This window comes from Corvus cornix, chromosome 5 (genome assembly GCF_000738735.6).
Source record: "Corvus cornix cornix isolate S_Up_H32 chromosome 5, ASM73873v5, whole genome shotgun sequence".
Classification (NCBI taxonomy): domain Eukaryota; kingdom Metazoa; phylum Chordata; class Aves; order Passeriformes; family Corvidae; genus Corvus; species Corvus cornix.
In genome coordinates, this window is record NC_046335.1 from 35,427,751 (window position 1) to 35,453,114 (window position 25,364).

General features: G+C 38.3%; 1 protein-coding gene across 7 annotated transcripts in view; it reads left to right on the forward strand.

The window, feature by feature from the left end:
* Nucleotides 1-25,364, forward strand: part of SIPA1L1 (signal induced proliferation associated 1 like 1) — a 207,035-nt gene that overhangs the window by 106,958 nt on the left and 74,713 nt on the right. The window lies entirely within an intron of this gene.

The window sequence follows — 25,364 nt, forward strand, 5'->3', positions numbered from 1 at the left end:
GAGTCATGTAATTTTCTGCTTCAAAAATTAAAATTAATCTGCTGTACATAAAGTTTTTCATTCCTGCCAGCTCACTCTGAAAACTTAGTTATGCCATATTGCCAGTGTAATTGCAACAATTTTGTCTGTCTTTTCTGGTTTTGTTTGGGTTTTGTTTTTCTTTTTTAAAACAGAGAAATGTATGTAGGATTTCCAGCAAACTGCCAACAGTTTGCATCTAAACAGCCACAATGTCAGCGTCTCTCTGCATTACTGTGCTAGTCTTTTATGAACTTGAGGCTTTTCCTCATAGCAAGTTTGATTGATTGTCAAAGTCCAAATGTAGGTTTTCTCTTTGTAGGTCAGTTACAGTCACTTAAGAGGTTAAACAGCAATGTGGATTTTCTTTTATCATTCTGAGATTTTAATTTTTAGTATTTTAAGCAAATGGGCAGTAATATAACGTAAAGTTTTAGGGTGTTTGATCTTTGCCTGAAATAAGGTACACCCATGGCTTTAATGATGGGATAATCACTTTGGGAAGGGGGAAATATGTTTCTTTGAGCCATATTCTATGAGCTGTAACACCTGTTGATCTGCTGTTTCTGAAGTGGATTATGTAGTGTCTTTGTACCAATAACATCAGGGTCTGTTAGAGGAACAGTTAGGGCATGATGTGGAGCTGTGTGGAATACCCTTGAAATCTGGGTGGTAGAGGGAAATAAGGGAAGATAATTCAGTGGTTTGAGAATCTCCAGTGTAGGAAGTTAGTTGCTTGTTGTGTTTCCATCATAGTTTTTATGAACAAAAGAAATTATGGGGAAAAAAAAATCTGGAGGAATTTCTAGCCATAAGAGTCAGTAATATGCAAGGTTGCTCTTAAATTCTTTTGTCAGCATTTTGGTTTATTTCTTATTCCACTTACTAAAGTGATTCTGTTTCATCTCAAGTTATTCAGAGGTTTCAAATTGCTGATGGTTCCATGTAGTGGTGGTATATGAATTTCTTGATACTTCCTTTGTGCCTGGATGATGATTCCAAATTCTTCCATGTGTCTGCCTGCTTCTGCCTCCTGTATAGAGTTTTATTTTGCCCTGGACTCAATCAGGACTTTACTATTTAGCCAAAGGTGTCTGTTTCCCATAGCACCTTTTCCAAAGTCCAGATCTGTGTGCTGTACTACTCTCTGTCGTTTCCCTCAGGTTCTTGAACCCCTCTCTTTCTGGTCACTGTAGCCAAGGCTCCCATGGCCATCCTCAGCCCGGCCAGCCTGGTTTGTGAAGAGCAGACCCAGCTGTGCATCAGCCTTGATTGGCCCATGCAGTACCTGTGTCAAAAGCTTCTCTGTGTTGCTCCGCAGTACTGCAATCAAGTTTGAAATAAAAACGTGTCTTCCACTGTGTTAAATACTAAAATGAGTCCCATTTGATTAAAAGAAAATGTGATATTGCATATAAACTGATACATTTAGTAGCCATTTGCTTTCCTGTGTAAAACAGAAATTGGGAACACTTTTTGAATGATAGTAAAATAAAGGGAATTTCTTTGCACATATCATCAGTATTTTGTGAGACAAAGGCAGATTATCTGCATCAATGCAAGCTTTAGAATCAACAAATTATTTTTCACATGTGCCACATAATCATGTGGGAGGCCTTCATTGTGAACAAGCTGCTGATATTTTTCTTCACACAATTCTGAAAAGAAATTTCTGTGGTAACAGTGACATTTGCCAATTTGGTCTTAGTTATTTCTTTCTCTCTGGTAAAATGTAATTTTCCCTAATAGGAATTAGTGCGTACAGGTCGTTTTTAAAGAGATGCAAGTCCACCTTGCAGACCATTTAACTAATTGTTTTCTGATGTTCTGGTGGTTTCCTTATTTTATCTCTGTCAGTGGAAAGTATTTCAAGAGGAAGATCATGAAGTGTAAAAGCTAGCCTTAAAAGTTGATTATTTTACTGCTTCAGTTTATCGCCTGATTTACACAAGAATTGTGTGTAATTTGTGCTTTTCAGTTTCAACTGCAGCTTCCTCTGATGTCTTAATGGAAGCTGAAGAGATCAATGAAAAGCTCACTGCCAAGAAGCGTTAGTATGGTACTATGGCAGTTTATTTGGTGGGTCTTGCCTAAGTGTAAATGCTGAGGCATAAACAAATAACCTAATGGTTCCTGTGGGATTGAAACCTTTAAGTCCTTTTTTGAAAACTTTACATCCATATCATGTGATACCAACATTTTCCAACTGAAGCTTGCACATAATGAAAGATCTCCTCTTTATATGCATTAATGTTAAATTTTAATTATGGTGCTTCTGGTGATTTTTGAACTGTTTTCTATTTAATAAATATTTCTATTGGAGATAGTTAAAAATATTTGGTAGGTATGAGACCAAATAAAAGGCACTAGAGAAAATGTTACTTGAAAGTGATGGATGTTGTTCCTAAGTAATGATTGTTAAATGTTGGTCATTACATCTCAAAGCTGAAGGGAAGGAACTTTTGGGCTGCAGTTCTCTTGACTCTTAGCCATGAACCTTTCTCTTTTTATGGAGTTGGCTGTATATTCTTCAGGTGTTCTGTCTCATCTCACCTGACACCTCCACCTATGATCTGGTGGTATCTTACTTGTACAGGAAGATGTACTTGTTGCAAGTGGTCTCATCCATGATGCCTCCTTTTCTTTTTAAAATGTAAGTTTTTCACCCAACTGAAAAACAAATGGAGTTTTGGCTGTTGTTATCCTCCTAGGCAGACAGAAATTTCCTTTTTATATTTGAGGGGGAAATCCAGACCTGTAGTTCTTCATGTCTTTTCTTAATCTAACCCACTTGACCAGGTAAGACAGTAATCGTTTCATATGATGGCTACTTTCTTTTGAGAGCAACTGTAATTAACGTAAAGTGTTTCTTCTGTGTGACACAAGTATCTTGTAGATTTGAAGGATGGAATTAATTTGGCTTGCTTCCATGAAACAAGGTCAAGGTTGTTTGTGGGGCTTTTTTTTGCATACAGTATCTTACTCATCACATGGAGCCCTTTTTTTCCTTCTGTATTTGACAAAAGATTAAATTTTTCTCACTGTAAATTTAGATTGTTTTCTTAGTATTTAACATAAGACAAAATATAATATGTATATTTTTATGTTGTAGAGTTAGACATTTTCTTACAAAACTAAATAAGTATGTGGTTTCAAAAAATGCTTTCTTTTATATATTGGCTGCCTTTGTGGTCTGATAGTTCCTGTATTTTAAAAAGGATAAGAGCAATTCTTTTGGAAGACTGATATGGTCTTTGTTACTTGCATCCTACATACAAGCTATTGATTGATGGTTTTGACAACGATATTATAGATCATATTCAGAAAAATTTAAAAATATATTTTCTGCTCTTTTTCCCATCCTTCCCTGCCATTGTGACTTGGTAAGTCTTGGTCTGCTTGCTGAAGATTCACATACTAGTGAAAATGTCACTAATTGCTGGTACAGCTTGGGGGGGGGTGTTTTGCTTTGTCATCTTAGGTTTCTTGGCAACTTAAGCTTTTAGCAGCTGCTGTACACAAATTGAGGTTGGTACTGATTATTCCCCACTGCATAAGTACGGACATTATTACTGTGTGCTAAGATACAGGCTGTAGAAAATAATAAAAGAACAAAAAGTAATATTGCATCCTGCCATTTTAGCCAGGCATCCAAATCTCTAGATACAGGATGAAATCCTTTGAAGTCTGGACATGAACTCGCCACAAGGTTGATGAATATCGCCTTCTGTCAAATAGCGGCTATCTCGGGCGGCTCGCTGTAGACGCTAATCTCCGTTTTATTTTTAGCAAACCATTAGTCTCTCACAGGGGAGTGTGGGAGTAATTGTCAAAGCTACTGAAGGACTGCTATTAAACCGAATTGCTGTAGCAGGTGTTGGGTGGGATCTCCTCCATTCTTACCAATTAGCAGCTACTGGCTTCACGTTTAAAGACATGTGAAAAGCAGCCCTGTCATGTGAAGATTTTCTAGCCTTCCTTGTGCACTGTGAGATTGGGTCTCTTGACAAGTACTCCTTTTGAAGCTTCTGTTCTTTGTCAACATACAAGAATTTTCACTATGTAAATCCTTTCCCTAGCCTGTTGGTTTAGTTTTCAAGAGGATCTCTTGTAGGGGTACTGCATTTAGTCTGCTTGCTAAGGAAGTGAGGCTTTTGTGACTAGATTTGCCTATCCATCAATCCCTTTTTTTAACTCCTCCTTCCTCACTCCAAAAGGGAAAAAACCCCCACCCACCAGCATTTTGAATATTAACTGGCTGCTGAGTTCCATCAATGAGGGGTGTAAAGTTCTTGGTATGGAGTAAGTTGTTGTGAAATTGGTGCTTTAGTGAGGAGTAGTCTAGACATTCACTGAGAAACAGCTGGGTCAAATCTAAGCCTTAGCAATCCTGGGTGGCTACACGTGCTGCTTCCCCTTGCTCTGCCAGGCAGTGTGCATCTGCAGCCTTGGTTCTAGCTCTAGTGCTTCGTGTACAGAAAGGATATACGGATACTTCTACCGGGGAGAGGAGAGCACCAGGACTGTACCAAAAAATGGCGCCTGTTGGTCTCAGCAACTACTGGTAATGTGAGTCAGGGCTGCAGGGTGGGAGGTGATGGTTAAGTTTCTTTCCATCCTTTGTGTTCTCTTCTTACCAGTGTTTGTTTCGTCCATCTTTTTTAGCCCAGTTTGTTCCACCAGTGGTGTTTCAGGAGTTTGTTCTTTCAGTTACCTTGAAAGTTGGGAGCCTACAGCTTGGTTTCATAGGAACTCCTCAGTTACTTTGGATTTATGAATGTTGGTGTGCAGTTAAAAAAAGAAGCCAAACGAACCAAAACCATAAAACCCATTGAATTTAAGAAAGACAAGAAAAGAGAGGAAAATACTGTACAAGGCAGAACACAGGTTCCTTATTTGGTGTGCTCCTAATCCTACCCAAACTGTTCCTCCTTTTGTGAGTGCTATGATCAGTACCAATTATTTGACAGGAGACTTCTGTAATGTTACTGATTCCTTTATTCCAGCCTTCTCTGAGAAGCATGTTACAGAGATGTGGATATGCAAGAAGCACAAAACAAGAGCTCAAAATAAGCAGAATTCCCAACAGGGGAGCTCCTAAGCACTGAGTTGAGAAATCTTCAGCAGAGTGATGATCCAGCTCTTTTTGGTGATGGAATCGAAGCTAATTAGAATTAATGCTGTCCTCCAGCTCATAACTGCCTTAACTTCTGTAAACAAAAAGCAGTTTTTAAAGCACATCAGCATTGGTTAAATAGTTGGTCTGAGGAGCCAGCTCCAGGACCGTGCAAATTATCAAACTGTGAAAGTTTTCAGTTTGTAAGGAATCACAGAAACAGCATTTTGTTTGGAAAAATTTGAAAGTGTAGGTGATGCTAGTACATTCTATTTATTTTTTTCTCTCTGGTTGTTAGAGCTATGGGGTATCAGATAAGAGCTGTTGCTCTGTTGTAACCTTCAACATTAATTGGATGGCCAGCACAAGTTCTGTGCATTACTGGGATTTCACACATGAATGTGCTCAGTAGGGTTTTAATGGTCCACAGGACTTGTGCTTCTGTCTCCTGAATCTCTATAGCAAATTCTTTCTCCCTTACTACCCCAGGCCAAAGAATAACCTTTTGCAAAAGGCAGAGAAAAGTTTGTTTTATGCTGTTCTCCAGTTTCAACTGGGTTTTTCCTTCTTGCTGCAAGTTCTTCATTGACACAGCCATAACTACTTGAAATATCACTGTCTTTTGATGACTCTCTTATTTCCTGCCACTGACATAGTAGATAGAGCTAGTGAAGAAAATGTAGTACAGGAATACTAAAAATTGAATCTAAAAATGGACATGGCATGATGTGTAGGATGATTAATGCCCCAATTCTCATGCATTCTAGCACCTTATGTAGCAGAATAAAGAAATTAATCTCATAATTTGGAAGTAGTAGAGGAGAAGGCTATTTGCGACTCATTGCTTCATCTTTTAAATACTTGGGTTTTATGTTTGTATTTTCCGTTTTTACTTGGTAAGTTAATCAGAGTCATTCTGTTGTCTGTTGTGAAAATCTTTGCTACATTTCAGTATGCATCCTTAGGAAGGACCGTGGAAGGGAAACCAGTTGCTGTGCAAGTTGGTAGAGCCAGTGACTAAAGTTTGTCTCTGTTTTACAGGAAACCCTGTAGTATTCTTGATTTATTTATGTAGGTGCACTTGTGTATATCAAGGATATAGAAATCAACTTTGGCCCCTGATTTTGGAGAAAAAGGAAATAACACTGAGATTTTGAGGTAATGGGAAAACAATTGGAAACAAATGTATGTAATTATATTGAATATACCTGCATGTTTTCTTCTTAAATGGAAGGTGAACTTGGGGATTGTTTCACATGGATTTTTCTCAGTCTTCCGTTACTGGCTGACAGTGCCTTACTTTCTTCCTATATATAAAAAGTAAAAAGATACAGAAGGGACCCCTATCTTGAAGAGAGATCCACACTGCTAAGATGGCTATTTTTATTTTGACTAGTGACTTCATCAGAGAAGCAGTGCATACCACACTGCATACCCCACTAATGTGTTCTCTGGCCAAAACTGTAGCTTGTTGATAATGGAAGCTCCTTAGTGATGAAGTGGTTTTTTTCCATTTGCTTAAAGAATCTGCAGTGGAGATTAGTACCTCACTATTGCACATCTTCTGTGGCACAGCCTGTTGTACTGCTTGGTTTGGTTGTGTACAAAATGATTATTTTGTAATTATTTTTACAAATTTTGTAAATTATTTTTACAAATAAATGATTATTTGTAATTATTTGACTTACAAGTAATTTTTGTTATATTAGCCAAAAAAACCCCCACTTAAAATGTGATCTTCATCCTATCCCTGCATTTATTTTATAGGTGTAACAAGAGGATTAATTATATTAATTTGTTCCACCCATAAGGGTTTTTTATGCGTAGTAGTAGAGGGAGTTTTGGTTGAAAACAAATAATTTTTTTTAATCCGGGTGCTTATGAGCCTGAAGTTTGATTTGTAGTTCTTAACCTGTTAGTTCTTAGATACTTGACATGATGATCTGCTCTCAAAAGAGCATTGAGTTGTTGGCAGCGTGTGACAAATGAGTTTGATTAAAAGGATCACCAAGTCATAATGAAGGTCTGAGTATACCCAGAAAGAGCAAAGAGAGTCTTTGTATTTTTCTTTTCTTACCCAAATCAAGGCTTTTAAAGCCACTTGTAGGAACTCTGCATTTTTGTTGAGTCACTCAGCTTGGCAGTTATAAACCTTTTGCCTGACAGCATGGAAGTGTTTGAAAAAGACTTAAAAAATTCTCAAAGCACCTCAGAATGCAAAAGAGTAATTTTTAAGTTTCTGCTACATGTGAAATGACTTTAACTGCAAAATATAGTAGTACAGTACTATCTGTTCACTTATGTTCTGCTTTGAATAGTGACTTGGATAATAAATTACTTATACTGCCAGTTCATGCATAAAAGTGCTGTTTCTTACTAAAGGGTTGTTTTCTTCCCATTCTCGTTACTACGTGTTTAATTTTGCGCAAGTATTTCAAGGTATCTAGTAATTCTCTGTATGCACCAGTGGCTTCTCTCTGCCTATTTTCTCCTCTGCTGATTAACTATTGATCATTAGCCGCAGGAATTATGTGCTAATACAGCCTCTCTGCTGGCAGTTGGGTTGTTGATTTAAAATAATACTTGTAAGGATCAATACCCTAGAAATACAGCACTTTCCTGCTGCCTCTTCTTCTCATTATCAGTCAGCATCTGTTCAGACTGCTCACCAGATTGTTACAGTACTACATATTACCAGCAAGTCAAAAACAGTACAGTAATTTGTTACCTGCTGACTCATTTCCCAGAAATGCAGGTCTAATTTTTTTGGCCTATCTGTATAGAAATTCCTGTATATCCGTGATGATAAAGGTGTTTTTACAGTATTTTAAGTACATACTAGTAGCTGCTGTGCTGATACATAACTCAGTTAAGAAATAATTTTCTTAGTAGTATTTTAAATAGTTTTCTATTTATGAACTTTTCATTGTAGTTTTTAAAACTGGAAGATAGTCTTTCTGAGTGTACTTGCAGTACCTTCACACGTAGGTCTCATGACTGCTTCTGTTTCTCCAACTTTTACTTAATCTCTGCACTGAGCACTACCTTCTGTCTTTATGAAGTTCAATTTTAGGTCTCTGTTGTTGATACTTTTGTTTTCTTCTGTGGACATACCTTAAGGGAGCTCTGACCATTTGTTTGAGGGGATGTGAGGTAGGGAGGAATGTGTTACTCTCAATGTGAGCTGAGTTCTGTTGGTATATCACTAGAGCTGTGGGTTAATGTACTGCAGCAGGAGGTGTATCGAAATAAAAATAGTGTTCATACAGTGGAAATAAATGAAACATTTGAATTTTGACTGTGTGTTGTGGTTTAACCCCAGCCAGCAGCCAAGCCTGAGGCAGCCGCTCGCTCACTCCCCCACCAGTGGATCGGGGAGAGAATTGGAAGGGTAAAAGGTAGAAAACTCGTGGGTTGAGATAAAGACAGTTTAACAGGGAAAGCAGAAGCTGTTCACACAAGCAGAGCAAAACAGGGAATTAACTCAGCACTTCCCATGGGCAGACAGGTGTTCAGCCATCTCCAGGAGAGCAGAGCCCCATCACACACAACAGTGACTTGGGAAGACAAACACCATCACTTGTAATGTCCCCCCTTCTTCCCCCAACTTTGTATACTGAGCATGATGCCATATGGTCTGGAATGTCCCTTTGGTCAGTTGGGGTCACCGGTCCTGGCTGTGACCCCTCCCAGCTTCCTCACCAGCATGGCTGTACAAAAAGCAGAAAAGGCCTTGGCTCTGTGCAAGCCCTGCTCAGCAATAACAAAACCATCTCTATACCATCAACCCCTGTGTTCAGCACAAATCCAAAACATGTCCCCATACCAGCCACTATGAAGAAAATTAACCCAGCCAAACCCAGGATACTGTACTTCAAAATAAACATTCCCATTATAATTTAATTTATTCCTATTTTCAAATGCTTTAGTAAGATAGGACTGCATTACTTTGGGTATGTAATTTAGATGAAAACACAGTGCTATGTAAGAACTGTAAAATTAAAACACTCTTCTGTTCCTCAATTTTTTTTTTCTTAATCTGTACTTGGAAAGTGAATAGTTTTCACAAAGATTTGAGATGTAACCAGGATTGCTGAAACTTACTTCTCACAGCAGCAATAGTCGTCATACTCAGTCCAGGAAGTGTAATGAACGTGAGGATTTTAGCATCATGTAACTGAGATTGTTACATGCATCCAAAGGGATGTTATTCCATGATTCCCAGATGCTTTAATCTCTTAAGTGATAGTTTGCAGGAACAGTGGAAAGAGATCCATTGATGTAATTTTCATATGTATTAGCACTAATGTAGCATCATCCCAGTTTCTTTGCATGTGACTTTCATGCAGCCTTATATTCTACTTTTTTTCTCTCACTGCACTTTCCTATTTTGCTCACATTCCATATATACTCACAAGTAAAATATTTTCTCTTGGCATACTTTGAACTGATGACTTTTCTCCTTGAAGGTAAGTAAAATAGAGTTTGTGGGAGTTGATGCAATGACTTTGTATGAGTGCGAAGTTATGATACTGACTCTAAAACAACGTGGTTTGAAAAATGGCAATACTGGTCTGTTCCTGGTGCCCTCTTTGCACAGTTCATTTAGAATATGTCAGTATCACAAGCTGATTTTTTTAAAAATTATCAGTTATACAGTACTGTTGCATAGTAGCAGTGCACAGCTCTAACATCTCCCAGTGTATGCAGATTTTTCAGTTTAAGGTAGGTACTGTTGATGGTATATAATGTACTTTTCACCTTGAAATCAAAGCTTTCTCTTCTGTTTTAGAAAGCAGGCTTTGTAGTAGTTTCACTATTAGCTGTGATGAATGAATGGATAAATAACATTAAGGAAAAGAAGGTATTAGGTTTCTTGTCTTTCCAGGCACACCCTTTTCCTTCACTGTTTATTTTCTTACTATTCAGATCCTCTGACTGCTAAAATAATCTTGTGCCTTTCCACTCATCTGTTTTTGATTTCCATTGTCCTGTTATCTCCCATGGGTTTGTCAAAAGGTTTTTTGTCTGAGAGCTGTGGGTGGACAGTGCCACTCTAGCTAATTAATGGTAGTCTAGAGAGTGTGGTTTTGTAGACTTGATCTATAATCAGTGAGGGCAAACCCAAAAGTCTCCTTTAAGGGGCAATTCAGAGATGACTTGTCTTAAATGCTTGTGTTTCAGGTTCAATAGAGTAAAGACAGGGCTTTCAAGGAAAGAGTTTTTTGTTAGAGCAATTACTGTGACAAGAGAAGTCCACAAGCTCGCCTCTAAAATAACCTGTTAGATTGTAGTCCTCATTCTCTGATTACATACACTTGCAAATTGCCAAAACATGAAAATGCTCATTTTTTGTAATTTGACAGGCAGCCTTATGAATAGCTGATCTCTGAGCCATAGGTCTTAAATGAGGATTTTGAAGTCAGTTACTACTTTTGACAGTAATTAAGTTTTCAGAAGCTGCATTAGGCTATACTAACACTCCCCACACATTTTCTGTTACGTTCCTTGCCTTTTTGTTTGTTTGTTTGTTTCAGTTTATTGGCTATTCTGACCTAATTTTCCTTTTTAAAAGCCATTCCAGTAGAGTAGCATGCGGATTTTGGGAGACAGATTTGCAATATAGAAGTAATAGCCAAGATTTTAACTGAAACTTTGGGCCAGTGTGAGTCTTAAGTCTTCAAGGGCTTTGCTCCTGCTTTTCATCTGAGATGGCAATACAGAAACATCTATTCCCTTAAGATAATTTCTGTTATTAATAAAACTTGATACTTTCATCTTAGATAAGAACATAGCCAAGAGCAGTTCTGAGTCAGGCAAGTGCTGCATCTGTTTGTATGGAAGAGAAAGGTAGGAGCAAACAGTTGTGTATCTCATGCTATGTTTTCCTAGTTTCTAGAAGTCTGGCTAAAGAACTTCCCCAACTTTGTGTTGAGCTATTTTCACTTGAAACCCCTGATGACACTTTTCGTATATGAACTTACCTGACCACTTTTTAAGCTAAGGTTTGGCATCCATACATCATGGTTATGATTTATAACTAAGTATGTGTATTTGTTGGTTGCTTTATAGAACTTTTCTGTTTTTATGGTAAGAGAACAGTGTAATGTTTCAGTGGACACACCATGATTTTCTAGCACATAACTTGCCCCCACCCACCCCTTTCAGAACTTCAAACACAGTCTAAAGATTCAAAAAGCTGGTTTGTTTCACTGTAGAATTTCTTCCAGTAATTGTATTTTTTTTTTTCTAATAAGAAAGAAAAGATTCACCAAAAATTTACTCCCTCTTCTGAAGTGAACCACTCAGGACTATCAGAAATTTTATGTGCTTCATTTCAGAGAGATTTTCAACTAGGATGAGTGCTCATTCTCAGTGGAAATTCTGGCAAGTCTGTATTAATGTACAGGTGAGCAGAAACTGATCCAAGTACTTTACTTGGAAGGAAACCAAATATTTTTATTTTAAAAGTTAGTGTTTTGAAGCAGTTCTGTGATCTTAGGAAACTGTGCTCATCAGGCAGATTTAAAACTGTGATCTTATTTTGAGCCGTGTCTCACTACTTCAAAAACTGACTTACTGATGATGACTGTATGGTTAGCATGAAGTACAAAGTAGTGAAAAAAAGAAGTATCTGTAGATTTAGCCATACAGTGCTTTTAGGTGTAACATCTTGTTTTGTGTGTGACCAACTCCAAATAGATTTGTCTGCTCTAATCTCATTGCTGTGCTCATGGTAGGCTTGAAGAATGGTTTCCTGAGGGTTACAATGCCAGTTGAACTGATGGGGTCTGATTTTTTTTCATTTTTTTTCCTTTCCCTACAGCCCTGCTCCAAACACATATGTGCACATAAGACAGCTTAATTATACTGGCATCTTTCTGTAAAATCCTAGAGACTTAAACTTGTGTAATTATTGAAGAGGATTTCTTTAGTGGGAGGATGAAGTTTTGCGTTATGATGAAAACTTGAGTAGTGCTAGCATCAGACTGTTCACTGAATCAGCTACTGAAATTGGCATAAAAACCAACCATTTTTCTGAGAGCTTCTCTCTAGGAAAAACTCCATGTTTCAATATAGAAAGATGAGTTGCTTTTAACAGTGATGGTATCATTGAGCAAAGTTTCTTAATGGAAGGAGGTTCAAAATCATCTGGTCTTTACAGGGTGAAATCAAGACCAAATTTATCTTGAAATGTAACAAGCAGATTGTGGAGCACAGGTACAATCCCTTTCTCATCAGAAATCCAACTGAGAAGTATTGCTGTGCTTCACAATTGCTGATATTTTCAAGTAGTTTTCAGATATTGATCTGGCTAACAGATAATACATGATATTGATAAAATCCCCATTTCGGAGTAATAGAAGAGTAGACACAAAACCAAAAAAGAAATTCTTAAGAAAATGCAGCCCTGTGAATCAAAAAAGGCATATTTGGCTTCAAAGTAGTGTTTGTATTCCTAAACACTCCTCAGAACTCCAAGCAGGGTCTTCAGCTTGTGAGCAGGAGATTTGTGGCTCCAGCTGATGCAATTGGAATAATTTTGACTATGTGTGAGCAGGGGGGTGCATTAGCCTTCAAACTCTGCTTTTTGGGGAGAAATCTGCAAGGACCTGGGGGTTGCAGGAGCAAGTGGAGCTGAGGAGGAGTCTGCAGGAGTCTCCATACTCAGTATAGGGAGGAGCCATAGCCTTTACACTGATGGAGAGTTCGAGCCGATTTGTGTGGTTTACAGTTGGCTGTCACGGCTTCTACAAAGTCAGGGGTGGCTGGAGAAAGTCACTCCCACACACACAGACATCAACAGTGAAAACTGGTGCAAGAATGATACTTCCCTTTTTCAGAAAGGGTTAACAAACATTCTTGCTGAACTGTTATCAATGTGATTTTATATAATGAACCATAATCAGAAATAGTATGCAAGCCTGATTAAGGCTGTTGATGCAGTGATACAGGAATACACCCACACATGTACTTTCTGTAGGTAATTTACTTTTGAAGGTTTAGTATTGGAATTTAAATGATTTCAAATCTGTTTTCATTTTATAAAATGTTTTTCATGCGTGTGAACCAGGAACAGATGTAGAGATTTCCTTTTACTTGACCATGACTGGGGGGGGAAAAAAAAATCACATAAGGCAAAAAGATTTTTCCATCATACTTCCGTAGTTTTTAATGAAAAAGCCTCAAATAGACATGCTGGACTATGTTTGGGATGTTTGGCTGGAGGCTTATTTTTGTGGTATCTGTGAGTTATTGTAGCCCAACTTACAGAAAAGTGAATAAATCATGTAAAGAGTAAGTTGGGTCTTGGGCTGGAAAGACAGTTGCTACAAGACCTGCCTGGACAGGTGGGCAGGTCAAACACACAAAAGTTTACTTACACTTTGAGACAACTGGTAGTATCCAACCATCCACCTAAATTTGCTTCTTAGGTTTAAAGATATCTGGATGGCATATGTGTGCTTGTAATAGACTGATTCTTATTTAAATTGCAAAGTGTGTTTTTAGATGTCGCTGCCACCTTGCTTGCTCTTCTCAGTTTGTATCCTGGTTTGCCAGCTTGACTGGATTCATGACTTGAATTGCTTATTTGCTTCTCCCTGGTATTGCAATTTGGTGTTGGTTGCTTCACACAATGAGTTGTGCACACTTTCACAACCACTGCTGAAGTGTTGATGTATCTGGCCAGGTAGGTGTTATTTTCCCTTTGTGGTTGCTGGAGATAACTCTCTGCCCTCAGTGGGTGACTTGTATTGCTGTCTTTAAAATTTAAATACTGTCTAGTTGGATGCTTTCAGTTGCTTTGACTGTACAGTCTATGGAGGTTTATAGAACATAATGTACTGACATCATCGAACCTGAGGGTGTCATCTACATGTTGTTCCCTGCTGAGATATCTACACAAGAGAGAATTTCTGAGTAACCTTTCTTGGTTTTCTGCATATGAAGAGTTCTTCTGTTTAAGCCTTGTGAAATCCAGCCTGAACACCCACTCCTAGCACAGCACTCACAAGAAATGAATCAACTGAAATATTTTTATCTAGCTTTATTATTTTCCAAACCATAAATGTTGCAATCATTCAGGATGCAGATTTCTGCTGAGTAACTGCAAGTTTTGGCAGGTAGGTTTTTGTCCTTTTCTACATTGTTTTATTCACCATTATTAGTACTTGAAGCATTTTAGATGTAGAATAATACTTTATGTATGAGCAGTCTGGCTTTTGCCTCATGTTTTTGTGTACATTCTCATATGGAAAAGGAGAGTGCCATTGGAATATTTGTTCATGTCGCAGAGTACAAGGTTTCTGTAGTTGTTCTCTGTTCTCTGCTAGGTTTTTAGAGCTATTTGCAGGTTTAGATGTCATTCTTTTGCATTTCACATTGTAAGCTTGAGACATCCTTTTCAGTTTTTGAAGTGGTATCATTAATGGATGTAGCACACTCATCTTTGTCAGCTGGTGATGGAACACCTAGTGCTCATAAATTCCTGTCAGCTGTTTACAGGTCCCATCCATATTTTTCTGATATATTTTCATCCCCCAAAACCTGGTGAAGTCTTATTTAAAACGGTGGGTTTTTTAGTCTTAATTTTAAATGACATTTTAAAGGAAAATTAACAAAAAAGCTATGTACAATCCTGTGTGGAGGTTGAACTCTTTATTCTTTTCTATCCATGAATATGGTATTTTGCAAAATACATGTGTAATGCATACATTTGGAAAATAAATGTGGTCGTCAAGGACAAAAAGCTTGTTGTATGTGTTTTGTCAAAAACAGGAAAGTGAATTATCCCCAGGGATCTCTGATGTCATGCCTGCTTATGTTATATAAGAGTTAGAGAAGCCTAAAAGTTGTTTTTTTATTCTGGTGGATTTATGGTTCCTCATAAAGTTAGATTTACACAGCATGTGTGTCAAATGGTAATTTAAGACAGTTTTCTTTTTTGGTCTGTGGGATGACCCTGTCTTTAACTCTGAATGAAACCAAACTAGTAAATAAACATCTTCCTTGGACAAGGGCCACAGCCTTTTTAGTTTAGGAGTATCTGTTACATTGGAGCATTGGGAGGGGTTGCCATAAGCACTGCTCTAAGAATATGTGACTTACTGACGCTGTTACCGTGCCTTCTATGTGAACAGTTTAATTGTCTGAAGACATTGTCTGGTTGTCATTTTTATTCGCTTGTATGGATAAAGTAGGCTTCAGAAAACACCAAATGTCGTTCCAAAAAGAAGGTTGCACCCAGTATTCAGTTCCCCACTTTGGGGTGGAGTATATTGGAGAACTGCAGCATGCAGTAATCCATCAATATCACTCTCATAGTGGTCTAGGCGTTTGCTAGTGGCAGTCATTTTAGAATCCTTTGCAAATTGATACATAACTGATTTTGAAGCCTATTTCAGTGTTCCACTGAAAGGACACCAGAGTTTGGCTGGTGGATGGGATTGCACATTTGTGAGTTAAATGATGGCAGGCAAAGTATGAAGCTGATGGTCTAAGAGACAAATGAAGAAAATGGAAAATACTCAAAAGTGAAGAGTTGCTGAAAGTTATTCTTGCTTTCCTATAAAATCTCTTGCTTACTAATTTTTTGTTTTGTCTTCTAAGATCAGTATCTAAAGAAACAGTTAACTTTTTAAAAAAACCCTTTATTTTAACCTACTTTTATATGGGGAACCTTATTTATTTTTACTTTTTGTTTATCGGCACTTTTAGATTAAGTTCTTTACACTGATAAGTCAGTATGTTTTCAAGAGCTTAGCAGTATAGTAATACAAAACTTGCAATTTAAAGAAGATAAGCTTGGCATATCAATGAAAAGAATATTACTGAGTTGTTAGTTTTTTTCCCAAAAGGATTTTTAGTGGAAGGCTGTGGAGGGTTCAACTGAGTGCATTTCAATTGGATGTTGCAGTTGTTCACAATCATAGCATTAAAAAAAAAAATTAAGTTTTTGCTACAAATTCATATCTTCCTTTAAGGTTTCTAATTGACTTCCTTTCTTGGTGTTGCACACTGGACGGCATATGGCAGTCATTTGAAATGGAAGCTGCTGTACTTTTTGCAAGGATTGTTTGAGAATTACATGCTTAGCTGTTCAAACATGTGAACTATTAAAAGAATCTTTCTTGCTCTCTTTAGCCCTTGTATGACTTTATAGTCTGGACTCTAGTTTTAAATATAATTATTTTTATACTGTCTTTACTTGGCTAAAGTTTGAATAATCTGAATACCTAAAAGATTTTTGCTGCAGAGCCTATTCCAGGTTATTAGAGTCAAAATTTCCTGTAGAAACATACAATGAACATTTGATGGCTTTAGGTTTAATTTTGTTTTCTTCACGTAGCAGTAGTGAATGCAGATTCCTTAAGCTCATTTACTAATGTAAAACACTAGTACTTGTGGGAAGTCTTTAAATGATATGAGGGTTGATTACCATGTTTGCTTATGTTATATTTAAGTACTTCTGTCTAGAGAAGCTTTGGAAAGGTAACATGAACATCTTGTGTGTAAATATATGTAGATGTATGTATACAAAAATATCCATGGTGTATATCCCTACACACAAAAGCAAAACATGTATTTTAGGGGGAAGATACTTCAACTTTGTGTTAAAGTCTTTGTCATAAAGGAATACTATTTAGATAGTTCAACTGACATTTTAGATAAGTTATTTGGAAGAGGAAACCCCTTTTTTGGGTGTGTACTTTTAAATGTTGTATTTCAGTAGTAGCTTAAACTTGTTTTTCACTTTGCAGGCATAGTGTTTGATTTTATCTGTAGAACTTCCAGTTGCCTTTTTTTTTTTTTTTTTTTAAATATACAGGAACTGTAGTAGATTCAAGTAATGATCTACTTGGTATTTTCACATTAGCAGATAAGGAAGCAAATTCATTGAGCATTCATTCATAATTCATTCATAGTTATTTGGAAGCTTGAAGAAACAATATTTTGTTTGATGAGATGCTCAGCTGTCTTTTGAGTGGCTTTTGTTGAGGGAGCAGATGGAGGTCTAAAATTCCAATCTGACGGGGTTTGTTCTATCCAGCTGGGGGCCATGGCCAAAGAGGCTGCATGGCAGAAGGGTCCCAGGGTTGAGAAGGAAGGATTGTGGAGGATGATTGCTGACAGTGCCATCAGTGTGGCAGAGTGATAGGAGTCAGTGTGTGACTGGCTGCTGAAGGGGCCTGGGATGTAAGCAAAGGAGCATTGGTGAGGCAGGAATGGATGAACACCTCGGGTGTGGATGTCTGGAAATAGTCCCTCTGCTTGTAATTCTTCTGTCCAGCACTGCAGCAGTACCTTTAAAGCCCAGAGCAAGAGTTGCAAGAACATCTTCAGGAATGTGTGTGAATATGAGAGGCTCTCTAGATTATTAATATCAGGGTTGTGGAAACAAAGCCTATTAATTTTAGGTAAATTTTAACTTTTGCTCCTGAAAGCTGCTTTTGTTTCTCCCTTAAACACATGACTTCATGATCAGCCAACCTATGGAGAAATAGTGCTCTGTGGACGTTTGAGAGCTGGATGACTTTCATGAAGGCAGCAGAACAGCTCCTTGCAATTCTTTTACCAAATCATTAATTTTAGGGAGAAGCAATTGCAGTGATAAAGGAATATTAATGGTGTTGAGAAAAAGGTCTTAAATGCTAGCAAAATTAGGGTTTATATTTTTTTAATAATCCTTTTATTGAATTAGTGACACAGTCTGTAGGTTTCGGGGGTTCTTGGGTCCAGTCGGGACGGCCGGACGTAGACGGTAACGGATGGAGACGAGAGATCTCTATAGGCAGGTCTCGGGACACAGCCAGTTTATTGTAAAGGGCGTGGGTATTGGGGCACTGCTCAGAGCTGCTAGACTCAGCTCTGAGCAGGCCCAAGAGAGCAAGAGAGTGAACGGGTGAGAGAGAGAGAGAGGGTGTAAGAGCAAGAGTAAGAGCAAGAGTAGAAGTGGAAGAGAGAAGTATGAGAATCGAAGTAGAAGTAAGAAGTGAAGAGAGAATGAGAATGTCTGAAGTCCTGGTTACAATACAATAAATCATCTTCTGTACTGAATATTCTAATTGTCACTAACCAATCTAATACAAGATACAAATCCTATAGCATTTACATACAGCCTATAAGAGTTCTTATATTACCATAGAGTGTTACATCTTAACTTCTAAAAACTACTCTTTGGACCCCTTCTGCTGAGCTAGTAGGGTCTGCTCTGACCCTTGGACCTGCCTGGTAGCAGAGGGTATTGTTCAATCAAAAGGGGATTACTTCAGTGGCCATACCATTGTTTTCTAGTTGTTTAGTAACTAAGACCTGGTATTTCAAAAGTGGCTTTCATTTCGATGTTGCCTGTAGTTTTCATATTCCCAAAATCTTTTGTCAGGCAATCATATTTCCAAGGCTTTCCTGTTTCATCTTCCCCAACAACAGTCCAACACCCGTTACAAGAAAAATTAAATTAGTTTTGAGTTGCACTCCAGACTACTTAGAAACAACTGGAAGTTTAGCGATAGTAGGTTAAATACCCTCTTCCTCCCTCTTCCAAGCTGAGGTCTCTCAGTCAACTCTGATGTTTGTAGCATGTTATGAGACATGCTGATGACTGTGTACTGGTTTGCCAAGTATGGCCAGCATGAGTGGAGCCAGTGGAAGCAGCTCAGAGACCACAGGCTAAGTTCTATCTCTGTTTTGGTACCAAAGTTATGCTGGAAACAAATCATGGCCACGCTGGAGGAGAAAGGATATGCACGAGCCTTTGTGCTGTGCATCTATGAGCAAGGATACAAACCTCAGGAAAGGGTATCCTTGGTACTTACTGGAATTTGCAGCTCCTAATGCTGAGCTGTACCTAGGCCAGGAAGTATCAGCCCATTTTTGGGGAGGTTGTTTCTTGGTATGGTTTTTTTGTTTCGGTTTGTGACTCTTCATAGGTAAGGTTGTCGCAGCATCAGATATTAGTCATTGATTAACTTGGACACTTGTCAGTAAAGCAACTTTTTCTAAGAGTCCATACACCAGGAAGAACAGTCTGTTTCTGGAACCATTACCTGAGAATGCAATATAGCAACAGCTAGAAACTGAGAAAGAAACATCTCTTTAAAATAAGAAAAGTGAGGGGTATAAATCAAACTGTTTCGTAGTTGGTAAAGGTTCACTTTCTTGAGAGATGGTATCTGTGAGCTAGAATAATTTGCTCTCCTGTGTTGCCACTGGTGTAGACTTGTTTCCTAGAGAGCAAGCGCTTCTTTCAACAGTAAATTGTTATCAACAAATTTGTTCCAGGAATAGAATACAGTATAGCGTGCAGTTAGACTTCTCATCATCTCTCTTTTAGATCCTGTAAATTAGCTTCCAGGAAAGGGATTCTACACTTAACTAGATGAGTGATATTGTGAATGTTGAAGTAAGAATGACCATGTGCAGTCCTTTTCTCACTCTTCTGTCTCAGTTAAAAGGAATTTTAAAGTATTTGCTTCAGCAACAGTTACTTGTACACTTGAGAATTGTGATACCCATGTCTTGATTAATGCGTACAAAATGGATGTGAAAACAGAGGATGCAGTTCTGGCTTTGAGATGTTGTGTTTGCATGATGAATAATGAGTAGGAAATCATAATGGAGCAAAATGTGCTAAAGTGCACAGGTGGGAGATTAGTGTCCCCTGTGTTGCTATATCTGTCTCAGTTTGATAGCTTTTATTATGCTTCATTTACCATCCTGTTATGTCACAGGCATTTACCACTGACTGCAGGAGATTATGATTATTGAGTGTGACTTCATGGTCTTCTGCACAGGGAGGCCAGATGGTTCACGGTGCTCTGAGCCAGCTGATGGTTTACAGCCATGGTTAGCAGGGCTCGAAACCTGGGGGAGCAAATTCTGCTGAGTGCCATGGTGGATGTGCTCAAGTCAGCACCCTTTTGTAGTGACTGCACATCCTCCGGTTGTTCTGCCATGGAAGCAAAGTGAGCTTGGCTTTGTCTGTAGAGAGGCATACTGCAAGAGTGCAGAAGTTGATGGTAGTTACAGTAATTACTATTACATCCTAAAATCAGTGTAACCTTGCCTGAGTTCATGTGTGTTTGCATCAGCTACTTCAGCAGAGAATGAAGCTAAGAATAAAGCACTGTTAAATCCTAGCAGATCAGTGCAGGTGATACTGTATGTATGGCAACAGATGGCACTCGGTGTCCTCAGAGCAAAGGTTTTCTTCTGATGGTTAGGGTGCAAGGAAACATTCAGAGAAAAAGGCAGAAACACAGACCTGCTGACATGTGAATCAGTGGCAAATTTTTTAGACACATAAATTGGTGGAGAGACAAAAGGGAGGTTGAGGGAGTGTCTGTCTATGCAGAGTTGGCAGTTACCTCAAACTTAGGTAACACAAAGCCAGCAATTACCCTAAGTTTGAAAAAAACCCAAAACAAACAAACAAAAAAAACCCCAAACCAAAAAAACCACGGTAAGTTAGTAAAATACTAAACACTCTTCTTCAAATAGATTTTCAGTTGGTAAAAACTTCCTCAGAAAGATGAACCTTTCAGCTTTCCTACAATTATAATGATGAAAGTAATCCTGGGAAGAGAAGGATGAAGTTAATAATAGGTAACCAGATAAAGTATTTCAAAAGGCTAAATTGAATTTTTCTCCTCTGTGGAATTAATTTTATGCAATTAGACATTATTTTGTACATATAATAACTTAATTGGCTGATAAATTAATATTCCCTCCTGGGGTCTGATCTGTTATAATTCAGTTAAGAGTTTGTGACACAAATAGATAGGGTTTCATATATAAAATATTTTTCCTTGTTCTCATTTATTTTTCTAGTTTTAGAGGAGCTGCTAGTTTTCAGGGGCTTATGCTGATGCCATTTCTTTTCCAAGTAAAAGTTAGCAAGGGTTGCTGCCAGTAATGTGTGTGTTGTTGCACTGCATTTCCTAAATTGACTGTATTTTAGTAAACCCCATGGAACAGAGATCTCAGTTAAGTTCTTAACAACTGCTTGCTGTTAAAATGTTACTCTGATCTCCTTATCCTACAGTTTCGGTGATTTGAAAGTATCCCTGGCAATATTTTGCATTTACCACCCTCTACTATATTTTACTGTTTGGAGTGAAGGGAGCGTGTGGTATGGAAGCTTGGCAAAAGTGAGACTTCCCTAAAAGTCAAAACTGATTCACTCATTTCCAAATTTTTAATTTTAAAATGCCACTTTTAAAATCCCACTTTTTAATGAGGGGTGATGGTGAAGTATGAGGTCTTTCCTTTGGAAATGAATCATGAATAATTTGGTGCCCCCAAATCTATCTCTGTCAACATCAGACTATTAGGATCATTAGCACCCGTGATTCCAGAATCTGGAGTCTCATCATGTTCCCAGCAGATAAGAGTAATTGCTAAATCTCATCAAGTAAGACTCAGTTGTGGGTAAAGTCACTACATCGCAAGGAAAAAGAGCATGATTCCACATAAACTAAAGCTAGGAAAAACTAATAGGTCTCTGAAATGATGTGTCAGGCATGAGCTCCTTTTCTCCACTCACCTTAACTAGCTGTTGAATTATCTTCTTTGTCTAACTGGATCCAAGATAGAAACTGATTACTGTGCAGTAGTTGAGGGTTTTTTACTACCCTGAACTGATTTGAGTGAGACATTTCTTCTTGATCAACTGCTTGTATTTGTTGCTTTGTATTTCAAAAGGTCTCTAGATGAAATCTTGACTGGTAGGTCTTCATTTTTCTGGGTGGCTGACTTCAGGCATGACAAATAAGAAATCAAGATCCTTGACTTCTCTGCCTTGTAAGAATGATGGAGTCTGCAAAACTATCTTGCAGTTCATCTACAGGGACCTTTTAAGTTTTATAAGAATGGTTCTTTGTCCTACACCTGAAACTTTGGCTTTGGAGGAGAGAGTAAAGTGATTTAAACAGATATAAATAGAAATCATAAGAATGAAGATAGGTTTGTGCTCATTTTGAGTTGAGATTAGATACACAGTCATCTGGTACTGGTAAAAACCTAAGAATAAAATTTGTCCTAATGATCTGAGACCCATTTTGAACAGATCCTTGGACTGCTTAACTAATTATTGTATGCAATCTGATAAGCAGATAATTGGTTTTCTGATTATTCTCTTAACTCTCTGTTCAGGTTTTTAATTGATAGAATCAGTACTAAATTTTCATGTACCCTTTCAGTAGTTTTTGCATGTGGTTTTCATGTACAGCTTTTTATATGTAGCGGTTCATCTGATTATTTCGTTGGCCTCCTCAGTAAGTTGAGATGAAGTGGAAAAGTGTACATTTTCATGGTTATGCGAGTTTGTCCTTGCCATATTCGGTGTGCACAGATATTCATAGCTCTGCCTTATTCCTATATTAAAATAGGAACAAAGTATGAATTGTTACTCTTCACAAATGCTGCTCTTGGCTTTAGAAGTAGGTACCATACTGCCTATCTTGTAATTGTAACTGCACTTAATAGATTGCATATTTTGTGTCAGCAATTTTGCTGCTTAATATTTAACTTCTGGCAGGTTTTTCAGTTCAAAATAACAGCTGTTACTGGTAACCAATGGTCATTTAAATCAAGTGTGATTCGCCCTGTCTCTGATGCTGTCATGTTTTGTAAATAATGAATACGAAAAAAGGTTAAAGTACAGATTGCTGTTATTGTTTATTTTCATTAAAGCTGATAACCAGTGTACCCAGGACCTGTGCTTTAGGAGTTTTTAATGTTATCAAATGTAATGTTTTCACATTATTTTGATTGGAGCTAATCAAACCTTTTACACCAGACTGTTAGGTCTCAAATTAGACACCGAGGTGGGAAGGTCTAGAGAAATAAAAATTGACAGGTGGTTGCAGTCTCAAAAAAATTTGACTTAACAGTGATTTAATTCATACAGACACAGTCAAGGGTGGAGTTCATTTCTTCAGAGTATGATATTAACTATTGCCATAATCATTTATGGCCTGTATTCCAGCTGCTACAGCAGATGAAGGAGGACAGCTGCCAAAACCTGCAGAACATGAAACAGCTGGTCCCCAGAGTGAAACATCTGTAAAGCTCAGTCAGGAATAGAGAATTTCCTTTGGAAAATACAATATGTGGTCATGTAACTAATGACAAAACCATGTATAGAATAGGTCAAGAATATGTTACATAGACCTTAGTTGTATTCTTTCATATATGATTGTATATATGTTTGTGTATCTATAGCCTTCCTTAGGATTGTTGTCCTGGAAAATTTTAAGGGAAAAAATACAATTTGGAGAGGTAGGGAGAACTGATGGTGTTTGGATGCTTATATGGTCAACACCAAGCTTGGGAATTTTTAGAATTGCTGTGTGAACTTGTGCCCTTAAGTTAATGAGAAGCCTGTACTACTAGGTTATCCATTTCTCTAGAACAGCATTTGTGGGGGAGGAGGTGTACACTTTGCTTTCAGAGATACTGATGGTGGAAGGGGAACAGAGAGGGACAAATCTTGGCTTTCACTGCAGGCTGTGGGGAGGAGCTTGTGGTAGTACATGTTTGTACTTCTGTATATTTTGTGTTCAACTCTCAGCTTGACTTTTCCCTTACGATCCCTTTTAGCCTGTTCTCCTGCCCTAAATCCTTATCAGTTTTCATTCTGTTTTCCTTCTGTCCTGCCTATAAAAACAAGCCTGTATAGATCTTTAGGAAGTGCTATGTAGTGTTGCCATTTCATGGAGGTTAATAGTGCTTAAACACTCTTTGATATGCAGTGTTGAAAAGCATGGGCAAAACATTTAGGTTATGTCATGGCACACTGTGTTTGCATTTTCCCTTCCTTGATCTGATGGTGCACAAAGTTGTTTCACCAGCCTGATTAGTTCTTAGGCTGGAGTGTGTTTGAAAATCATGAAAAGTTATAGCTGAATATTCAGTAGTTTTGCAACAGCAGCATGGGTAGACTGCCTTTCTAAAGTTTTTCTAATTATTTAGCTAGAAAAAAACCCTATTATTTCGGCAGTATTATTGACAACACGAAGCTGAGTGCTGCAGTTGACACAACAGAAGGAAGGGGGATGCCATCTAGGAAGACATTGACAAGCTGAAGGAGTGGGTCTGTGAGAACCTAATGAGGTTCAACAGGCCCAAGTGCAAGGTGCTGCAGCTGGGTCAGGGCAATCCTAGACATGAGTACAGACTGGGAGATGAACTTGTTGAAAGCAGCCCTGTGGAGAAGGACTTGGGGGTGCTGGTGGACAAAAAGCTGTACAGAAGTCAACAATGCTGCAAGTGCAGCCCAGCAAGCCAACCATATCCTGGGCTGCATCAAACTCAGCAGGGCCAGGGGGCTTGGTCTCTCCTTTATTCTGTCCTTGTGAGACCCCACCTGGAGTACTGTGTCCAGATCTGGATTCCTCAGGACAAGAAACATGTGGAACTGTTAGAGCACATCCAGAGAAAGGCCATGAAGATGGTAAGAGGGCTTGAGAAAGTCTTCTTTGAAGACAGATTGAGAGAGCTGGGATTGTTCAGCCTGGAGAAGTGAAGGCTGTGAGGAGACCTCATTGCAGCCTTCCAGTACTTAAAGAGGGCTTTGAAAAAGATGGAAAGAGACTTTTTACCTGAGCAAATAGTGATAACACAAGGGGCGAACAGTTTTAAACTAAAAAAAAGTAAAGATTTAGATTAAATGGTAAAAAGTTCTTTTCTGTGAGGATGGTGAGGCACTGGAACAGGCTGCCCAGAGAAGTTGTGGATGGCCCGTCCCTGGAGGTGTTCAAGACCTGATCTAGTGGGTGGCATCCCTGCCTGTGGCAGGGGAGTTGGAACTAGATGATCTTGTAGGTCCCTTCTAACTCAAACCATTTTATGATTCTAAGATTGTAGCAGCATTACAAGGAAAAGAGCTGCGTTTATGTAAATGGCTGTGCAAATACAGTAGTACCCTGGGTGACTCGCACCGTTCTTATGTGTGATGCAGTCAGCTTGCATTTTAAGTATTCCTCATGTGTTGAGATTTATATTAAGAGCCGCTATTTTAGAGGTGCTGTATATGGCAAGTGAAGTTTAAACGTGCTGCCTTTGGAGGCAGAAAGTTCCCTGGCTTGGTATTTAATTAGTGTGCTGCAAAGTACTGTAGTTCTGAGACTGCAGAAAGTGCTGGTTTCCCTGGAAGCATCAGAAAGCCTTGATTTTAGACAATGCTGTATTGTCAATGCCGTGCTGGTTCAGCAGCATCTCTGCACAC